The sequence below is a fragment of the Drosophila hydei genome, unplaced genomic scaffold (assembly GCF_003285905.1).
Source record: "Drosophila hydei strain 15085-1641.00,03,60 unplaced genomic scaffold, DhydRS2 tig00000060-arrow-pilon, whole genome shotgun sequence".
NCBI classification, from domain to species: domain Eukaryota; kingdom Metazoa; phylum Arthropoda; class Insecta; order Diptera; family Drosophilidae; genus Drosophila; species Drosophila hydei.
Window position 1 is genome coordinate 9,329,317 of NW_022045656.1, and position 22,602 is coordinate 9,351,918.

Here is a 22,602-nt window from a genome sequence, read left to right on the forward strand (position 1 = left end):
CAAAATAAAAAATCTTTTTTTTTTTTTTTTTTTTTTTTTTTTTTTTCGTTTTTATTTCTTTATTTTGTTGCAGCTTATTGTCTTAGACTCTATAGCGCATTTAGCTCTAAACCTTAACTAATGGGAGGGCAGATATGCCAATTATTCTGCACTTGTAGCTACTATCTTAATTAGTTCTAATATTGTCTAGAGGATGCAATCTCTTCAGTCTTCGCCTATTGTTGTTTATAGCCAGGTTGCTTGCGAGATGGTTAGGATGCGCTGCAAGTCTGTCCGCGTATCTTGAACTGTGTCGCCCAATGAGTTCAGCAACTGTGGGAATTGCTAAATCCCTATGTAAGACTGAGTTTCTTACAAACCAGCTGGCTCCAGTCCATCTGCGTAGTGCTTTATTCTGCAGGGTCTGAATTTTGTTCCTTGTAGTCTTCGCCGAGGAGCCCCATAGAGAGATACCATATACGAAGGTTGGGACAACTATTGCCTTGTAGATGGCGGCCTTGCTGCTGTAAGACAACTTGCTTGAAGCTCTCAGCATCCAGTCGAGGGTTTTTAGCTTGCTTTTGCATTTTGAGGTTACTTGACTTATGTGCGCTTTAAAAGTCAGCCTTCTGTCAAGAGTGATACCAAGGTACTTTACTTTTGAGGCTTTGGGAATAGTGGGCCCCAATGCAACGCTTGGGCAATCTCCTCTTCTAGTGGCGAAGGTAGTATGTACAGACTTTTGTGCATTAATGGTGATACACCACCGTTTTGCCCAGCGTCCGAAAGAGTCCAGATATTTTTGTAGTGAGTCTGAAGCTTCTTGCGCAGATACGTGACGTGATAAGATGGCGGTGTCATCTGCATAGGTCGCTATGAGTACTGCATCTGTACTTCCTATATTTGGCTCGGGAGTTGGCATATCTCCTGTGAATAAAGTATAAAGTGTTGGGCCTAGAACACTACCCTGTGGTACTCCAGCCATAATTGGTCTAGTCAAGGATACTGTTTGCCCCCTTGACACTTGGAAGGTTCTTCCAATAAGGTATGAGGATAGCAACGCGAAAAATGGGGCTGGAAGGGTGGTCCTCACTTTCTGCAGCAGTCCCAGGTGCCAAACTCGATCAAACGCCTGTTTGATGTCTAAAAAGACGGCAGAGCAGTACATCTTTTCTTCAAAGGCTCCAAGGATATGGTGCACAACTCTGTGAACCTGTTCCGGTGTTCCATGCTGTCTCCTGAAGCCAAACTGATGGTTTGGAATGGCCTCCTGGCGTCCCAGATGTGTCAGTACTCGTTCCAGAAATATTCTTTCGAATATTTTGGAGAGTACTGGCAACAGGCTAATTGGTCTGTACGACTCAATTTCTCCCACGGGTTTGCCAGGCTTAGGAATCATCACAATCACGGCGCGCTTCCAGCAGGCTGGAAAGTGCCGGATGCGGAGCATGGCGTTGTACACCATAGTTATGTAGTCTATGGTGGAGTCAGGCAGTGCTCTAAGGACTCTGCCGTTTATTAGATCATATCCAGGGGATTTTTTTGCCTTCACTCTTCTGATGTGTTCAAGAACCTCTTCTTTTGTACATCCAGTTATCTGGTCTTCAGCTGGGAGGGGCGAGAGAACGATGTCTTCTGTTGCTTCGATTTCTGAGGCCTCTGCGGTAATCACCGGCGTGAATTGGTCTTGAAGGTGGTTTGCAAAAGCCTCAGCTTGAGCTTCGTCTCCAATGTGCCAGGAACCAGAAATGCTCCGAATGGGATGACGTCGTATTGGCTGCCGTTTGAGCTTTCTTGTAAATTTCCATAATTGAAACTCTGCGTCAGTGGGCGATTCAGCTCGTACCAGCGCATCGCTGATACACCTCTTTTGAAGCAGGGCGAGAGCAGCTTTAAGATGCCTCGTGGCTTCGTTGTACATGGATTTGGCATCAGGCGTGCGTAATCTTAACCAGCGTCTCCTGGCCCATCTTTTGTGTATTAGTAGGTGTTGGGCCTCCAAGGTGAGGGGGATGTTGTACGGAGACTGTTGTCTTGTTTGGCAAGATGGTGGGGCGGCTTGGTGCGCAGCTTTGACTATTTCTTCCTGCAGTTTGTTTGCTGCGTAGTCCACGTCTTCAGGAGTGTTAAGTTCCATTTCTATGTGCAAAGAGTAATGGAGCTCGCGCCTAAAGACTCCTAAATCTGATCCTGCTGGCAGTAGTTGTTTCCTAATGGGCAAGGGCTGTGGCTGCGCGTGGATTGTGACTATTAGTGGCAGGTGGTCAGAGGATAGGTCCAAGGATTCTTCAATGGTCAATTGCCGGTCACAGATGCCTTTGTAGACAGCGAAGTCGATTGCCGAGGGCCTGTGTCCATTAATTGGGTAACGGGTGGGGGCTCCAGTCGCCAATATGCTGAATTGTAAGTTTTGAATCGCCTCAAATATGACTTCTCCGCGACGATTCGCACTATTGCTTCCCCAAAATGGGTGCCATCCATTCCAGTCGCCGCCGATGAGGGTCTTATTCAACCTTTGGCCTAGAACCTGTTCCATGTGATGATCACACAGACCAGTGTTTGGCGGAAGATAAATTGACGCAACTTCGATCGCTCCAATAGACGTAGGCAGGGTGATGGCTGAGACCTGCATTGTTGCGTTGCAAATTGGCAGTAAAGGTGTATGCGGTATTGTTGCTCGTATGAGGATTGAGGATCCACCAAAGCAGTTTGCTCCTTCACCATGAGCCTGATAGTGTTCGTATCCGAAAATTTGTGTAGTGGGGCACTCATGAGTTTCTGTTATTAACATTATATCTATGTTTTCTTGTGAGAGAAACGCAGCCAGTTCCTGAGTCTTGTTTCTCAGGCCATTGGCGTTCCAGATACCCACACGTAAAGCCATTATTTGTAGGCAAGCTTGGTTATGATGGCCATTAAACTGTTTAGCATGGTTGCTTGTTGGGATTGTACTTCTCGCATCGCTTTGAGCTCGGCATTAATTGCGTCAAACTGACGTTGTTGTTGCTGAAGCATTTCAGTGAACAAAGTGTCACTTGTGGTATTCTTATTTGACGGTCCACCTCTAGCGGCCTGTGCGTAAGAAACACCACTAATAGGCGTTGCAAAGCTCGTGGCTTGGGTAATGCTCCGGGGCCTTGTAATTTCGGAAGCAGTACTCGGACCCGTAGACGGTGTTTGTGTGGGACTCCTTTTTTGTGCTGGGGATTGCAATTTGCGCAACCGCTTGTATACTTGGCAGCCCTTATAGTTGGCTGGGTGCTGTAACTCACAGTGCACACAAGTTGGTGCCTGGTCCTTTTCGCGGGTGCAGTCTTTGGATGCGTGTTTCCCGGCGCAACGCACACATCTGGGAGCTTTGTGGCAGTAGCGTTGTGTGTGTCCAAATTCTTGACAGCGATGGCATTGTGTCAGGTCGTTGTATCTTCTTGGCAGTTCCACTGTGCAGCGTTGCCTGCAGACAACTCGAATGTCCAAAATTTCTTTGTTGTTGGGGGCCTGAGCCACGTCAACAAAAAATATATTTAGCGGTGTTTTGTCCATACGGCTCAGTGGGTTGTGCACATTTGTAATTGTGTGGCCTTTGGTTTCCAATTCCTTTTTAATTAGTGTTGTATCAGTGCTGGAGTGAAGCCCTTTGAACACGACTCTATATGGTTTGTCCTCCTTAAGCTGGTAGCAGTGGAACTCCAATTCCAGCTTAGTAAAGTGGTCTATAACTCTGCGATAGTCCTCACTGCATTGGGTTAATACACCTATGTTATTCTTCTTTGGCTTAATTACGTATGATTTAGCATCAATTACTTTATCTATTATCTGTTGAAGTAGGGCCACAGACTTGATGTTTGGACACCATATGGGGGGCGGACGAGGTTTCGGAGTAGTTTGCTGGTCGGTCAATACTGGGGCTTCTGGAGCTACAGGTGATTCGCTGTAGTCTTCATCTTCTTCTACGAGCAGTGAAAATCGATTTTCTGATATTAATGCTGCATTGCTGGTGCTTGGTTCGTCGAAGATGAGCCTTTTCTTGATGGTTTTTGGTGAATTTGGCTGTTTACGTTTCGTGTTTTTGTTGTTAGTGATGCCTTGCACGGAGGCGATATCTATTTTTGAGTTTATTGGCATGATGGAGGCTTGCCTATTTGCCATCACAACGTTAAGCTGGGCTTGCATTTCTGCATTTACCTTTACAGCTGTAGCGAGGTTATTGACATTAGATGTCATCGCGGATTGTGCTTTTGAGTGCAGGCGCACTCGCGCCAAGCGACGAAATTTCGTAAATTGCAATTAAAGCAATTGAGTTACGCGGAAGCAAGCGATAAGAAAACGCTGCGTGTGCGGTTTTTGTTGCTGTTGCGTTGAAGAATGCACCGCAAAGTTCTATTTTTAGAACTCTGCAGCAGTAGAGCTTAAGCGAAGGCTGTTCGAATTCACGTCTTTACAGGTCGAACGACTGATCGCGATTGAAAAAAAAAAATCTTTATTTTCTATGAATCGTAAACCATATTATTCCTTGTAATTAAACGATAACTAAATAGAATTGCATTCAAATATAGCAAAATAAATATAAAATGTTTCATCATATAATAATGTATTATTTTTTAATTATTTCCAAGCATCATAGATGGTTTGTTTAAAAAAAAAGATTTATAATCTGAAACTTCTTGGTACATTTCGTTCTAACATCTGTTCCGCAGCACAAATGAAATCTTTACCCAAGTTAAATCTGACTAATTGCATTCGCCTTTAAAACGTGTCCATTTAGTAATACGATATTTGACTCTTCACTGCTGCAACACATTTTCTCTCTCTGTGTATATTGTTTACCCCAAAAGGAACTGGAAATTTCGGTCTTACTTTCGCCACATGCAACCCCGCAGAGTGGAAAGTATTTGAAAAGTATTTTCCAACCGGCCAGCCCGACGTTTGCCTAATGAAGCGTTAAAACTCCCGTTTCGTTCTTGCAGATAATTAACACAACTCCATTTCAATAGCCGTGGATCTCATTAACCCTTGACATTTGTCACATCCACGCACACAGGGCTAGACTTCAAAGGCAAGTGGGACAGCGGCGATCGGGCGTAAGCGACTGCGAAATACTTGTTAATGTTTGCTAAGCAGAAAGAGTTATTGAAAAGGGAGAAATTTTAGAATGCGCCAAGCCACAAAGTGGGTTTTTAATTTATCATCTTGGGTATATTAGTAGCGCAGCTCGAGTGCAAAAAATTATGATACTAACTCTAAAAATATAGAGCTTACATAAGAGCCTAGAGTATGTATGTATGCTATTTTCAGTCAAACTATAGAAGAGTCCATACAGAGAGTCTACATGGAGAGTCTATGTAGAGAGTCTACATGGAGAGTCTATATAGAGAGTCTGCATGGAGAGTCTACGTGGAGATGCCATACATGGAAAGTCTATATAGCGATCTATATAGAGGGTCTCGATTGAGAGTCTACATGGAGAGTCTGCATGTAGAGATTACATGAAGAGTCAACATGGAGAGTCTGCATGGAGAGTCTACGCGGAGAGTGTATATAGCGAGTCTATATAGAGTCTACATGGAGAGTCTATGTAGAGAGTCTACATGGAGAGTCTATGTAGAGAGTCTACATGGAGAGTCTATGTAGAGAGTCTACATGGAGTGTCTATGTAGAGAGTCCACATGGAGACTCTACATGGAGAGGCCATATTTAAAGTCTACATGGATAGTCTATATAGTCTAAAAAGTCTACATGGAGAGGACATAAAGAAAGTCTACTTGGAGAGTCTTAATGGAAGTCCACATAGAGAGTCTTCGAACTTTTGGGGCCATATATAGCTTTTAGAGTGTATCTGGCGACGATCTCTAGTTTAGTCACTAGTTTAAACAGATATAGAGATTCCCGATTTACCATATCTTCATTGGGTCTATCCTAAAAATGAGCAAACAGAGTAAACATAACAAATCCCAAATCTCTGTTTACAATCACAGCCAATATACTCGCTTAACTTCCTGAACAAGTATTATAAGTAAAATGTAAGGAAACGAAGGAGTTTCGAGTTGCCTTTACTGAGGTCCCTTAAGAGTCCTCCATTGTTGTTGCTGCTGTTGGGGACAAGTCAATCTACGTGACGTGGCGTCCTTTTTGCTGCTGCGAGTTGGGCAACGGAATTGTTGAAACAGATGTCAAATTGTTGAAAATTTTGTTTTTCTTTTCTCTGCTCGTTTTTTTCCTCTTTTTTTCTCTTTTGGTATTTTTACTTTTATTTATTTTTCTATGCGTGTTTGTTCTGCAGTTCGCTTGCCTTTTGTTTTGGTTCATTGACTATGCGGTCTCGTATTTCTGTGAAATATTCCCAACTCCCTCGGCTCGGCTCGGAAACCGACTCGATTTCACGTATGGAATGCATCTACATTTCAACTTTATCGATTTGTTAAAATTACTTGTGCAAGTGCAGGCCAGAGCAACCCGATATGCTGCCCATTGAGACAATCGGCATCGAGCTAACCCTTCTTGGGGTGAACAACTGACTAAATATAGTCTTATCTTAGGCTTACCTACGACTTAGCCTAAGTGCAATTGATTTTGTTTATTACAGATTGGAGGAAATTGTAAGCTAATACTCTTGTGATACTTTGAATAACCCCCTCAAGTAGTGAACTAGTTCATTTAGGCATCAGTTTTAGAGTTGGAGCTATTAAGTGAACTACTAGATCATATAGTTGCCATAGCAATCACTGTCCGTTATTTAAGATTATCAGATTTGAACCAGTTCATTTCTTCATTGCCCAGTTGTGAACTAAATGAACTAGTTCGACGACTGCAGTTCATGAGCTTTATGGACATCTTTTTGAAATGTTTTGCAGTTGCTCAATCTCACATGATTGATAGCCAAATAGAAATTGTTCATGAATGACTGACTCATGTGAGCAATGAAAAATGAATCAGTTTTTAGTGATTAAGAGAATAATTAACATTAAATAGAGAAACGATTGAACTTAGTTCACTAACTTTCATTCGAACTAGCTCTACGAAACGATTAAGAAGCAAACAATAGTTCACTGAATAAGCTCACTGGTTCATTTTAATAAGCAGTTCAATTGAACTTTTGCTGAAAGATATGAATATTAATATAGAGAGTCATCTACTTAGTTCACTGCTCACTAAAGAAGTTCACTGGTTCCATAAAATGAACTGTTCCATTATCTATCCAGTTCACTGTTCACTAAATAGCCTCCCTGGTTCTTTTAAATGAACTCTTTAGCTATCTATCTAGTTCACTGTTCACTAAATAAATTCACTGGTTCTTTAAATGAACTCTTTAATTATATATCTAGTTCACTGATCACTAAGCAACTTTAGTTCATTTTGATGAATCATTGAATTGAACTAGTTCTTATTTGTATAGACAGAAAATAATCTCTAAAGAGAGCTCTATGGAAATCACAAAGTATCGTAAAGGTTCCTCGCTTTGCATTATATACGCCAATCAGTTCATTTGAACTAGCTACTGGCACTAAGAAGTTCCCATTCACATTTCCAACTTCAAGTTTTAGGAACTTCTTCAAATGTTCCCTAGCCATCGATTGCCAAACAATTACGTAACTGCTTCAACTTCAACTTGGGCTTTGGCTTCGGCTGCAGAGTGCGAAAATTATTTGTGATGAATAATACAACTTCATCAGCGCGGCTCGGGCTGAGGTTGCCTGGAACACGCTGGCCGCCCAGAGCAGCGTTCAGTTTCCTTCAAGCGTGCATAAGTGAAATGTGCGCCAGATACTTGCCACAGATACAGAGACAGATACAGATACAAGTTCGGCTACAGCCACAGATACGTCGCAGTCAGCAAGCGGCAGCCGGCAACAACGAGCAGCACCCAAAAAGGTAATTAATCATCGTCATGGGGCGTGTGCACGATTCGCTTAACGTGCGCCGCTGGCGATGGAGGCGATGGAGCTGGAGCAGCAGACAACCAAGAGGGAGGCCGAGCTGCTGTTGCTGTTGCAGACATTTGTGGCATATTACTCAAGGCACATAGACAAACATATATATATATATAAATGTATATATTTCCATATATCCATATGGTCGACGGCTCGACGACGACACCCAAGCGACGTGGCTTGCCTGCCAGGGGATCGGGGGCGTGGCAATAATCATAACGAGCCAGATTAATGCGTTTCTTTCTACATGGAGCAGAATTCCCGTGCAGTTTGTGACACATTTGCTGATTTTGCAAGCGTCGTTGGGGCAGGCAGACAGCCAGGCATTTTAGCTGTTATATACCCTGTAATTATGTGGTCAGTGATAGTAGCAGAAGCACTTGCCTGTGGCCATGGACAGCTGCTTACAGGGTATGCCCCAGTCGTGCACTCCCTAATCCTTTCAAGTGTGCGCCTAAATGTTTCTAATATTTTGTATCTCTTCACCTCGCTCTCTCTTTCTCTCTCTCTCCCTCTCGCTCACTCAATTTTAATTGATTGCGCGCCCGATTTCAACGATTGCGCGTGCCATTTGTTGGGGTCAACGGGGCGTGGGCTGTACATAGGTGTGTTCTGCATGAGTATTACCAACTAATTGGATGCTAAGCTAATTAGCTGCTTGGTCTGAGCCAAAACCACAAATATTTTCCTTATTTTTATCAACAAAATATATTTTTGTCCTCTAACAGCAATGGAAATTGCCGCTGTTATCAGCTAACAGTCGCTGTTAACAGTGTTGGGAGTTGTAACAGTGACGTAGGCGTCGGCAACGGCGACGACGGCGTCAATTCTCACCCGCGCACTAACTGACAATCGCCGACAATAAAAACACGTGCTTATCACACACACACACATTGACACATGCATACAGATACATAACAGACAACAACAGAGAGTGTGTTTGAAATAAACAAAAAACAGCTGTTGGCAGTCGCTCTTCCAATTCCAGTGAGCGAAGCAGCTGAGAAACAAGTTCTGTTGTCTGCCGGCATATGTAGAGAGAGAGTTGTTATAAAATGAGAGCAACATTTATAGCAAATAGATATGCTCTCAAGGCAGTTTAATTGCATGCATAGAATTTTATATAGAAAAAATTCCAAAAAATTATATTATATTATAAAAAGAACTATTAATTATATATTTTATAAATAACAAATGAGTTTCCATAATTTACTAAGTATTTATTTTAAAAACTTCCATAAAAGCATTTCTCGCATGCGATTTCCATGCTCACATGCTCGCTCTCTTGCCACAGACGATCCGAAGCACCAAACGAACCGATGACTGACGCGAAGCAAAGGAGCTCGTGCAGCCGAAGCATCCATACAGCCACCCACAAACGCACGCACTCAATGCTGCGGCTCGTGCATACGCATGCCGCTACTTATGCTTAGTTTGACTGCTGTTGGCTCTGGCTCTGGCTTTGGCTGCGTTGCTTCCAATTGGAAGGCGCCAGTTGTAAAGCGAAACTCGTCGCGAGTGTTTGTGGTCGGAGCGCAGTTCTGTTCGTCGCCGTCAACAGCGTCGTATATTCGTCATTTTGCGTAAATCTTCTAACTGTTTTACGTGCGAGGCGTCTTTATGCAAATGCGAAAAGAGCGTGTTGAGGCTTAAAAAGTTGTTAACATTAAATCTGCAAAGCCATCAAACAGCTGCCGGAAAATTGCCAGAATATAAGTCGAGCTAAGTCATAAATATCCTGCTGGCAGCGAACTTTTCGCTGCTTTGAACTGCTCAACAACGCGTCGCGCTTCTAATTGGAATCGCACCGATTGAATAGCAGCCAACAAATAACGGTTAGCCTAGTGCCGACATGCAAACAAAACAAGTGTGCCGAAAGTGCGTAGAAATGCAATTGGAAAAGTGATTTGACGGAGCCTCAGTTTTGTTAACACACACTAAAGCCAAAACCTCACAAGATTTATATGTACACATGTACATGTGTGTGTGTGTGTGTGCGCGCGAGTGTGTGTGTTGGTGTCAATGTGTCAGTGCATAATGTGAGCAATGAAACGTACTTATTATAATCCAGGATATATTCACAACTGAGCAAACTAATAAATAAATAAACAATTTATTTGTTCGACGAATCGGAAAAACTAATTCGTTTTGCAATAGATGAAAAGGTGAGTGTTTACAATTATTGCTCAGAATTATTTATTCAAGATTTATTTAAGTTTAAATAAATAGATTTGCATAAATTATTAATAGATACAAAAAGTTAACAGAAATTAAATTGTTGTTCATAAAATATAACAAACAAATGAATGTTTTATTATTTATTTATTTATTTATTATTTTTATTACATTTTTATCATTTTTTTAACAAAATTGTATTTAAAAAAAATTAAATTAAATTAACCTATACAAAACTAAACTAAAATAAAATTATAAAAAAGCCCATAGAAAGTAAACATATTCTCAAGTTACTACTAACAGTCGTGCCTATAGGTCTGCTGCTTGTCTAATGATAATCTAATAGAATATATATTATAAAAATAATTTAATCACATTAACAAAAATGAAGTTCTTAAACAGATATTTTTTTTTTAATTTTCTATAAATTAAATCTCTACAGTTAGAGCCTCTGAAAGATCTTCTGTGATCGTTCAACCAACAAGATTTCTTGAAAATTTGAAAAACTATGATCTACGCACAAAATAAGAAGAGTAATAATATAATGTATATCTTAATTTATAAAATATAATATTTTAAAATTTACAACAAATTCCAATATATTTATTTCTATATTTTCTGTGCTCCATTATTGATAGAATTTTCATAAAATATTTAGTAATACAATTAAATAAAGTTTTCATTATTTATTTATTTTATTTACATTTCAATTGAAATTCTCCAAGTTTTACGCCTGTTTTTTGTGTTTCTTTGAGGTGTTTGAACAGCTCCACGCCTTAGCTTGCTCGAACTGTACTTTGCCACTACCTCATAGATAGACTCATAGATATGTCTAGACCCAACAACTCCTTACCAAAAAAACTACATTATCGGCAATTTCAAATGGGTCACGCTTTGCACTAGGCTGATTATCGATTTGAATATGCATTGCATGTCTATTCATTCGATTCTGTCTATATATACATATATATATATTTATATATATAAACGCTCCTCCATTGCCCACTTGCACCCGCATCTACAGGCTTTACATACGAGTAGCTGCCTTCATGTTATTAGCATTTTGTTAGACGCCGTTAACAGTTGTTTCATAGACCTTCATTGTTGTTGTTGATGTTGCACGAGTTGCGTTTGGCATTTAATTAAATTTGTAGTTTTTTCGAGTTGCTGCCGCTGCTGCTGCAGCTGAGTTGCATTTCAATTGAATTCTGATGTTGTTGTTGTTATCAACTCATTGTTGTTGTTGTTGTTGTCTAATTATGCGGCGTGAAAATGCAATCCATGTAGCAGCAATTGTATAAATATTTGACACGCGACGCTTCGTTGTTGTTGCAACTGCAACGTGCAACAATTTAAAATAGAACTGAAAAAGCTAACAAAAATATGAAAACATTTGTTTAAACAAAATTTTGTAAATGTTGAGTATATATTTATAATAAACCTATGTAAAATACTTGTTTATTTATTATATTGTTGCTGCTCTAAAGTTTTATAGTTTATAAAAAAATTAAAAAAATGTGGAGCTGCATTTATTTAAATAATAACAAAGCTTAAATAAATAAATAATTAAATTTAAAATGAATAGAGAAAAAAAGAAAAATATAATAAAAATTGTCAATATTTTAAGTGTACACAAATATTTATAAATAAGTAAACAATATTTTTAATAATAAATCATATATATAAAATATAAAGTAAAATATTAAACCTGGTAAAGAATACAAAAACAGAATTTGTATATTTTTTCCCTTTTTTTTTTAATAAGTTTATATTATGAGAAATTTTGTAAGCAAAATATTTTAAAATAAATAAAATGTGACCAGAACATCGCTTCATAGCTGTCTAGCTGAAGGCCTTCAAGTTTTCAATTTATTTAAAATATTTGCCAAATATAACAAATTTGCAAAAATATTTATGAACTTTGCGTAATTTTAAAAAGAATTTTTGCTTTTAAAGCAGTCACTACTATTTTTTTGAACAGCCAATTTTTGTGAATTTTTTCTCAAATTCTGAAGTTTGTGCCAAAAAAATATCTAATTTAATATATGCTAATTTTAATATTCATTTCGAATTATTTTCATTATTTCATTTTCATTGTTCATTACTAAATTCTGTTGGCTCAGTCGCACTACTATTTTTATGAACAGAGCTGCATATTCCATAAAGTCAGCTCAATTACTTAATGCTTTTTTCTAATATTAAAAATTTACAAATCAATAGTATTGTATCCTGCAGTATGCAGTAAATATTTAGTATAATTTACATACGGCAGCAATTATTCATAAATGTTTAAAAATTATATATCCTAAGACACATTAGCTCAAAGATCTTTCCTCATTTTACTTTTTATATACTTTATTTATTATTATTTTTTTTTATACACAAGCTTATATTTTAAATTTAAATTATTTATTATATTATAAAATATATATAAATATATTTATTCATAAATATTTATTAATCAAGAGGCAAGTGAAAGGAGCTGCTTTTCAAAGTCTTACATTTTCGCTAAGGAACTACAAAACTCTTTGATATAAAATACTGCATAAGCACTCGAGACTTTGTCTTTTCCAACTAAACATAATTATGAAATTGAGATTGTGAAACCTTTGGCTCTTGAGGGCATTTTTTGTTAAGCAGCCGCTTCTTAGAATTTGCACTTGATTCAGTTTCATTTCATTTGCAGCAGCTTTTCCAACTAATGCTAAAAATGCTAAGAAACTCAAGTCAAATGATGCTTACCCCATGCAGGCAGAGAAACACACACTTATATATATATATATATATATATATATATATATATATACTATATACTTTTATATAGCTAAATCTTATCAAAATGTAACTGAGACAAGGTCTCAGCCTCCTTTACAAAATTCACTCTGGAGCCACTTCATGCTGAGGAAACTGAAAAACTAGTTCAAGTGCGTGGCAAGTAATTAGTTGTAGGTGTGTGTGTGTGCTTGTGTGTGTGTGCGTTTTACTGCATTTGTCAAGCTGTCTAGACTCTGTGTGTAAAAATCTACCACAAATATTTACAAATAGAGGGCAAACAGTCGACGCAGTTTACCTTAAGTTGGCCTCAAGTGGGGTTAATTAAAACGAAATTCCGCAGCGAAAGGAAAAATGTTGAAAGATTCGAAATTGCTTTTTAATATTTTCAACAGCCTGCACTTCAAATGGAAAAACAGATTTCCACTTAAAGATTAGCCCTCGCACTGCGCTTGCCGCTCGTCTGTCAGTGGCTGTCGGGGCAGATTCCTTGCGCTCGGCTCAAATGTATCTCGGACTATGTAGTTGAGCTGACTACCTCTTATTGTTATGATATTTGTATTTTTAGTACACATTTCGATTGTTGTTTGTCCACGCACACGAAGCACAGCTGACAACTGCTGCTGCTGCTGCTGCTGGAAAGTGTGAACTGTCAACCCGACAGACTGTGTGGGCTGCATTAGTAAATAGACCAGATAGTCGAACGTGTAGGGGTTTTTAAGTAACTGAATAGGTTCCATTATATGCACGCACTTCCGCCTCGCCTCGCCTCGTACTGAGTGAGTAGGGCTAGCCGCGAGGCCTATCCAAATCTTCAGAGGTGCTGCAATTTCCTAGAATTTTTAATGCAGCTGCTACTTGTCGTGCACAGCTCAAGATCCGGATATCTATGGTGTTGGCATACTAATATTTTATGAAAATATTAATATTAAATTGAAGTTGTTCAATAGCAATATCAAACTATATTTAAGAGTGCCTATTATGTAAAATATTTATTAAATTAAATTTGATTTATAAATAATTATTATTTTGTATTATATTTTTTTTTTATATTTCATATATTTTATTTTAGTTTAATTTATAGAAAAATATTAATATAAACATATTTTAGTATTATTTTAAATGCTTAAATTTTTAAAAATACTTAAGCTTTGAACATAGGCCAAAGATTGTTTTAGATGCTAAAGTAGCGAAAAGGTAAAGGAGAAAAAGATATATGCACCTATGTATAATATATCAAATGTATAATATATCAAAAAGTAAAAAAATATTAATCATAGTAAATCCATAATTATAAGATGCTATATAGCTCCATATTCCAGCTACAGCAAACAAGGTATGGCATGCCGGATATCTCATAGTGTGGCATACCCCACTTTACTGCACACTACTCTATGCAATGCCATTCGACGGTTTCGGTGGTTTCGGTGGTTGCGCTGCATGCGCATTCGAAAGTTGATTTGTTCGAACTGATTATGGGGCAGGCATGTGCGGTCGTGTTTGCTGCGGTTGTCCATGGCGCAGATAATAGTTTTAAATAAGTCTGAAGTCCAGTTTAATTGGCCAAACTAATGTGCATTAGCCAGAGGCGGGCGGGCGGCTTCCTATGCGGATGCAAACGAGACGTGACTTATCAACGAACAAGGCAAACACCTGGACACACCCACAAGCACACAGCGAATATGTCATCAGTGTCATTGGGCATTAAAACTAAACAAAGTGTGTCACAGTCTTGTCTGTCAGCTTGTCCACCCACTCGGCACAGTGTAAAGCTATTGGGTTACACACACACACACACACACACTCTCTCTCTCCCTCTCACTCTGTGCGTGTGTGTGTTGCACAATCTATGAAAAGGCATCTTCATCTCAATCTTCTCACAGCTGCCTACACCTGTCGCCTGTCTAATTTATGCCCCAGGCCCATCCACAGATAAAGCCTTCAATGACATATGGCATATATATGTATACAGGTTGGCTATATGTTTATGACCATGTAAATTCATTAATAGCCCCAGCGCTGACGACAACTAACAAATTAGTTCGACTTTCGATTTGCATAATTGAGATTTAGTTTCGAATTTCGATGCCCATTTTCCATTCCCATCCTTGGGTTGGGCAATTTGTTAATGCTAAGAGATCGCCCGATTAGCACTGAATATGCGCGTTGGAAATTGATGTCGCTGTCAATATGTGCTCTCTGAAACGCTGATCAGACATTTTTCCTGAGAATCAAATAAAAAAGTTATCAAATTCTAAGCCCAAAAAGTGAAATTTTAAAGAATAAAGTTAAAGCATTAAAAAATAAATAAAAATCGTAACTTATTAAAAGTTAAATATAAAATTGAGCTTAAGAAAAACTAATTTTTATATTGTATTCTAATGGAAAAATATGTATATTTTTTTTCTAAAATAAAAATATAAAAAAAATATAATTTTTGAGAAACTTATAAATTAGATTTAAATTTTTTTAAATACAAAAATAAAACCAAAAAATTTTCAAGAAATGTTTATTTGATTTCTAAAAAATATATAAATTTTATTAAAAATAAAATTAAAAAAAATGTTTATATATTATATATATATTATATATATATATATTATTTATTTTAATTTATTAAAATAATAATAATAAATATAAGTTATTTTAAGAAAAATTTGAAATTATTTAAACTCAACTATAAATTAATTTAAATAATATTATTAGTTAGTTTAGTTAATTTTTTAAGTTTGTTTGAAGCCTCAAAATTTGACTTATTTAAAATCTGTAAGCCTAAGCAACTTCCTCAAAACCCACCCAGTTAGTCAATACTTCAGCCTCATTTTTGAACTCCATCCATATGCAGTTGCATGCCCCAATGCTCTCGAATAACTCACAAAGAGCCCAAAAGTCGGAGATATTTGCAGTTGTGCACATATCGTGGTCAGGCTACAAATGTTTAGCTATTTCTTCTTTTTCTAGTTTTTATTATATTAATGTCAGGTAATTCGCCAGTTTAATTTGCGACATTAATATTGAGCGGCACATGCGCTGACTGAGCAGGGAACGGGGCTGGAGCTAACTATGTCTTGGCTACGTTTTAGAGAGCGCAGCTGTGCGTCGCGGCCAATTACAATGGATTTTTGTGCATTTGTGAATTTTTGCTGCATTTGCCTGCATTTTGTCAATTGCAATAAAATAATCAACATGCAATGTTGGCCTCCAATCGAAGGGGCGGAAAGGGGGCATGGGGCATATTGTTTGGCCAGCCTTTATTTATTTTGAATACCCCGTGGAGCATCAAAAGCCAATGGAATTTGAGGAACATCACAGACAGATGAGGCGTAGTATTTATATAAAATATATTAAATATAAAATCGATTGTTCATAGAAATAGTAGTGCTGAATATAAGAAGCAAAGAACAAATATTCGTCAAAAAAATAATAATTCTGACCAAAAATCTCGAGATTGTAATTTTCTTATTTAAAATTTATCCTAAACAAAAAGTGGAATTTCTTTTACTATTTTTTATTTAAATTTTCATGAACTATTTATAGGCAGCCGACGAGTCGTACACTTAGTACAGCATCGAATTGTTGTATACGCGGTATTTTGTAGTCGATCATGCTCCTTGAGGTGCCTTTCTTTGCTTTTGCTTGCAGGCTTGTGTCTGCAGATTTACGACCCGCATGGACAACACGTTCAACGTTCAAATTGCGCGACTCCAAGCAGTTGCAATTGCAACTGCGACTGCATTTTGTTGCCATTAACATAATAATGCGGCGGCTGTTGGAGTCGCAGTGCCCCTGCTCCCTGCTTCCAGCTCCCACCAACACCACACACAGCACAATTGCGAGCCAAAGCAAATAATCAACTTGCGCTAATCTGCAGCCAAACTGCATTTAGCGACTGTCCGATTGTCTCTCTGTCCGTTTGTCCCTCTGTCTGTTTGTTTGCCAGTTTGCCAATTGGCGGGCAGCTCATTCGGTCAGTTTGCGGTTTTTTCGTAACGTTTATGTTGATTATTTGTTGTTGCTGCCTTTCTATCATCATATACGAATGCATATATAGATATGTATATATAAAATATAAGCCTGGTAATTCAATTCGGACTTTAACTCCGCCTTGGACTTTAACTGATTTGCATTTTGTATGATTTGTTGACTGTTTTGCTGCTTGCTAACTGCGTTGGTAGCGCCATTGCCGCAGCAGCAAAAGAAAAGAAATAGATCCTTAAAACGTGAGCTGCATGCGCAGATATATATATATATATATATATATAGTTGATATATCATGGAGTTAGACTATGGAAATGCTGTTGAGTCCCATATAAAGCCCCTGCTTAGGCTTAGTAACCATTGATAGCCAAGTCTATTTGGTATTTGAGAGGTTTTCAACTCATATTTTAAATATGCTTTGACAATGCATCAATCACTGTCCACGAATCAGTTGCATTTCAAGCTCTTTGTGGTAGAAAGATATTTGCGCTTTAATCGCAAATTTTAATATAAATCATTCCATGTCATATTCTTGTTTAGCTACAAATATTGTAAGCATGATTAATTATGTTAATAATTTTTGCATATTTGACATCAGCGACGCATAATTAATATCAAAATTTCAACTCACTCCAACTGCCGTTTTTTTTGCAGTGCATCAATAACGCCCGCATACGCAGCGTCTGCTGCTGCAGGGCATGAAGAGAACTGGGAAAGAAAGAAGAAGAAAAAACAGATTTGCGCTGAGTCAAGATAAGGCGCAGCCGAGCGAGCGAGATAGATAGATTGGAGAATGTGTGTGTGCATTAACTCTATACTCGCTGAGCAAAGTGTATCAAAGAAAGCGAGACAGACAGCTGAGTAGGTAGATTGGAGACGGACGACGTTGACTGTGCCTGTGGCTGTGTGCGCGCTTATCTTGTCTGGGTAATCGCGCTTCGATTATTAACCCTCATAAATTGAGCACGATGTGTGTGTGTGTGTGTCTGCTGAGCCTGACTTATGTAATCCTGCTTGTAACGGGTTCCTCATTTTCATTAGCATGCGCACATGGCTCTCCCTCTCTCTCTCTCCCTCTCTCTTGTGCTTTTCTAACAAATGTTTTTCAATTTTGCTTGTGGTTTTCTGCTGCTGCTTCTTCTACTTCTTTCTCATTCGTTAGCTGAATTTGCTCTTTTCTCGTTGCTCGTGTTGTTGTTGTTGCTCTTCATCATGCTTGGCTATTGTTGTTTGTGGTTTCTGTTTTTTTTTTTTGGCTGGAAAATGCTTTATCATGGCATTTGAGGCACAGACGCGCCTTTGTTGGCTTATTGAGCCATAACTGCAAGTTTGTTTATTATTATTGTTGCTGTTGTTATTGTTGTTGTTGTGGCTTCAGCTTCATCCATTTTCATTTTCATTTAGGTTTTCCCCATTTGCTTTGCTTATTTAACTGATTAATCATCTGACTTATGCAGCTGCTCAATAGAGAATAGAGAAAGTAGCTCATATTTTGATAAGATTTTAATTTGAGCGACCTATAGCTGTACTTGACCTATTAGAGATGGCATTTCCCAGAAAGAAACCTTAAGTGCTAAACAAGCTGTAGCATTCGCATAGGCTGTTCCGCTTCCTAAACTAATGGCTTTGCCCTTTTGTTAGCTTCTCTAATATATTTACTAGTACCTACCCCCCCCCCTCTGCCTTTTCAATAACAATCGACAAGTCATCATTAACATCACTATCGACCCTCGCCGCAAACCCCCTTAATTTAGCCGCATAACCGTGACTTAATCATTTTTCACTGTCATATGGCCGCGGCGCCCGCTTATCCTGTCAAAATTCTTAAACACTTTTTTATCATTTCCTCCAAAAACAACAAGGCAAAAAAACGAAATAAATTGGAAACAAGCCTAAAAGGTGCTCACCATAATTCCCTACCATTATAAAATGCCTTTTATATTTCCTTTATTTTTTTCAAGCTCGTTTTTTCAGCCTTTTTTCCAGCGTGAGTTTCACTTTTGTCCTGCGCTGGGGTAGAAAAAAGTTATAAATCATTTGGCTGGGCATATTTTTAATAGAGTTGTTACTTTTGTTTATTATGTTGTTATTCTCGCTTCTTCTGCGTTTTGGCTGGTTTTTTTTGGCACTTTTTGAAAAGGGTTTGCCAAAAAAATACCAAAAAAAAAGAATGTTAAATATCTTCTTTCATGCTTAATCTTTTAATTAATAAATATAATAACATTTTTTTCCGCTTCATTGCAGGTGAGTGCGCCACCTATACTAAGGTACACCTCCAAATATATATAGATCTGTGTCATACTAGCTAGTTCCATTGGCTTCCATTTGCGGTTACAGAAAATGACTTTAAAGTTTTCCCTTTCAACCCAAAAAGCCAATGGAAAGGAAACTAAATAGGCAAAAGGTAAAACCCCACAATTTCCAATTCAGCAACAACAACAAGCTGCCTACATCATCATTATCATCGTCATCATCAGCCCCATCAGCGTCATCATCGTCAGACGCCCAACATTTCCTTCCGCTGGGCTTTGGGGTGCCCAGAGCGTAGCGCCGCTTGCAGCCATGCCACATTTGACGCCTTCAAAACCACAAAAGCATTACAAAGCGAAACAGCTTGAGCTGAAGCTGCACGACTGATAGATATCCTGCAATTGCCTAGAGTAATATGATATGTTGAGTAATTAAAAAGGAAGAAGCAGAAGAGAAATATAAAATATATTTTCTTATACAGGATTTAGGATTTATTTTTATATGTATTCATAGAATATATTTTTATATACAGAGAATATTTTAATATGCTTTACAATATTTTTTTAAAATACAGGGTATGTTTGAGTATATTTAATAACACTTTTTTTTAAATACAGGGTATATTTTGATATGTTTTTAAAATCATTTTTGTATACAGGGTAATTTTTTTGTATTTTATATTTTTCATAATTATATTTAATATTTTTCAATTGATATATTTAATGTGGATTTCTTAACATAATATGAGTTTGCTGAGTATATGCTCGAATTCATAATACCCTACAATATTTACACAAACATAAATCTCAACTGAAATGTCAACTATGCTTTAAATATTTATACAAACCTTCCCTGATTTGCACATAAAATCTCTTTATTGAATTACACCCCATTGCGTGCGCGCTTACAGGGTATCGCAAGCAACTAAGAAAGTCTTTCGCCACGAAAAAGGGGGTGGCACTAACCTCTAACTACCGTTAGCATATGCTGCATGCAGGGGCTAAATTTCAGCCATGTTGTAAAGCCCCATGATTGATGGCTATTTGGCTCTGTGCTGTTTGCTATTTTCTATTGGCATCTGCTGCGCACCTGTTGTAGCTTAGACAGCGCATTATCTACTGACTTTGGTGTTTTTATTATTATAATGTATATTAGATATACAGTTATGTATGGAACTGGAGAGCTTACGAACTGGAGTTGAAAGTAAAAATGGTTTTACTTACATCTGGATAAGAAAGAGGTCTTCTGTGAGAGATTGGTGACTAGAGATGAAAGTAAATGGATTTGCTTATCTATATAAATATATATATATATATTCTTTATATATTATCTATATATATATATTTCTATCTGCAAATTAAATAAACTTTTTGCTTTGATCTCAAGTTTTGAATTTTTTTCTTGATTCAGTTTTCGAGCATCTATCAAATATACACTCAAAATATTCATAGACAGGAAAATTCAAAAAATGTCCAAGTCTGATTTCCTTTAAGGTATCTCTGACATATATCAAATACCTTAAAGCTTTAAGCACTGAAACACCTTTCAGTGTGACGAATTCAGTCAAAGAAATTCGCCAGATTCTGAAAGTTTTCACTTTCTGGCCAGAGTTGAGGCAGCATGAAAAACAGCTAAACAGTTGCCTAAACAACGCCACAGTTTTCACTTCCGGGACTTGTACGTCAATGTCAACTTTGACAGGAGCCAAAGAGCGACAGAGACAGAGAATGAGAGGGAGACAGAGAGAGAGAGAGAGCGAGAGATGACAGGCAGCAAGGCATGGATTTACTTTTATTTTATTACTGTCATTGTTGGCGAACTGCTTCCGTTTCAACCTTTAGCAAGGGGGTTGGCCACGCCCACGCCCGCCTCAAGTTGCTCGTCTGTTTTTTTTTTTGGGACTGCACTTGGCGCTTGTGGGGGTTGGCAGAAGTTTTCAGCCATGTTGCAAGGCTGCTGTCGTTATCCTTTTGCTCGACTGGCGCCTTTATCATCCATCTGCGCTCAGTGTTCCTTCAGCAACGTTCGTTATCTGCTGTTTAGCCAGGCGCATGTGTGTGGGTGGGGCAGCATCTTTTGCTTTTTGGGCAAGTCGTAAATTAAAAATGGCTTAATATGTAAATCCTTGCCTGCACTTTCTTCGCTGGCCGCCTGCAGATTAGTTTTGTGGATATTTGAGCTTATGGCATGTCCCTGTCTACATGTCGCCGTCTATCTATCGTCTATCTATCGCCCAGACATTTGGACATGCAGCACAATTTATGCGCCGAGTGGGAAGTTGGGCAAAGGTCGACTCGAGTCCTGTTGTCTGGCTTGTTGTTTACTTTGGCTGCCCGTCCACTGATATGCTTTTGTTGTCGTTACTCAGCGCAGTAACATGACAACTCCTTGCTTGTCCTTGTTCGCTGTTCTGTTGCTGACTTTAACTAACCCTTGGATTCTTACAAAGTTCGTGTCGTCAATTGTTGTTTCCTATGCGCCTTCGCTTCACGTAGAGAGCATATTGGCTTGGTTAAGTTTGAATTGAACTCACTTTGTGTTAGGAGAGGAATGAAGAAGTGTGAATCAATCGCCGCTGTTGATATGCCTGATTAAATATATATATATATATATAGCTTATTAAACAAGCGCAATACCTTTTCTGATAAGCATATTTCAGCTGCTTTGTCTGCTATTGCCAAGATCTAGTTCTTGAAATGTTTATTAAGTTTTGCCTTTGATCCCTTTTCGCCTGACATTCTACATTCAGCGCGATTCATCAGTGGCTTTAAAAAGTTCGAAAGTTCAAGCCAACTTTTAGCTGGCGATGCATAAGCAGTCAGGTAACTGGTATTGAAGCAGGGCGGTTAAATTTGAACTGTTGCCAATGTTTAAGACTCTGTCAAGATTAGTGAATTACTTGTTTGAATGATGTGAATAAGTTTTATAGAATGGCATAGTTGTAGCTTTAAGATAAAATAAAAAGGAACTGAACATTCCAAACAACTTTTTATTTTATAGCAATTTCTTTGTCTATAGCTCTTATTTGGTCAACCTATAGAATGAGAAAAGTCCTTGAATTTTATGTAAATTTTGGGAGTAATTAATTTCTTTTAATGGGTATTTAATATATTTTTGCTTAGTTCTTACAGCTCTTAGTAGAGTTGAAGCGAGTATTGCACAGTCAACTACACCCGCTCTCTCTCTCTCTCTCTGTCTCCCTCTCGCCTGCACGCTGACTAGAGTCAAACCTGCTCTCGTATTAAAGCGTTGATTAGTTGCTTTGGGTGATTAGTGATTGCATTTTGTAATTGCTCCCGCTGCGCTTGCTCTACTTTCCAGTATCAAGGCTCTAACTACGCACATATCTGATCTCCACTCAGAAATTAGCATAAGCGAATGTACATTAAATAATTCCCTTTGCAATTTGCATTTTCACTTCATTTAATGCAATTTTTATACATTTTTTTTTAATTCTTTCGCTGTTCTGCGTGTCGTGATGCATTTTAGTAATTATTTTAGCTTCATTTTTTATTAGTCT

At 38.1% G+C, this 22,602-nt stretch overlaps 1 protein-coding gene across 1 annotated transcript in view; it reads left to right on the forward strand.

Moving 5' to 3' along the window:
* Positions 1 to 9,414: 9,414 nt before the first annotated feature.
* The window catches only part of LOC111601268 (leucine-rich repeats and immunoglobulin-like domains protein 1), a 114,450-nt gene continuing 101,262 nt past the window's right edge, over positions 9,415 to 22,602 (forward strand). Inside the window, exon 1 of the mRNA XM_030226194.1 lies at positions 9,415 to 10,072. The gene's annotated coding sequence lies outside the window, so the exon portion shown is untranslated. The remainder of the gene's footprint in view (positions 10,073 to 22,602) is intronic.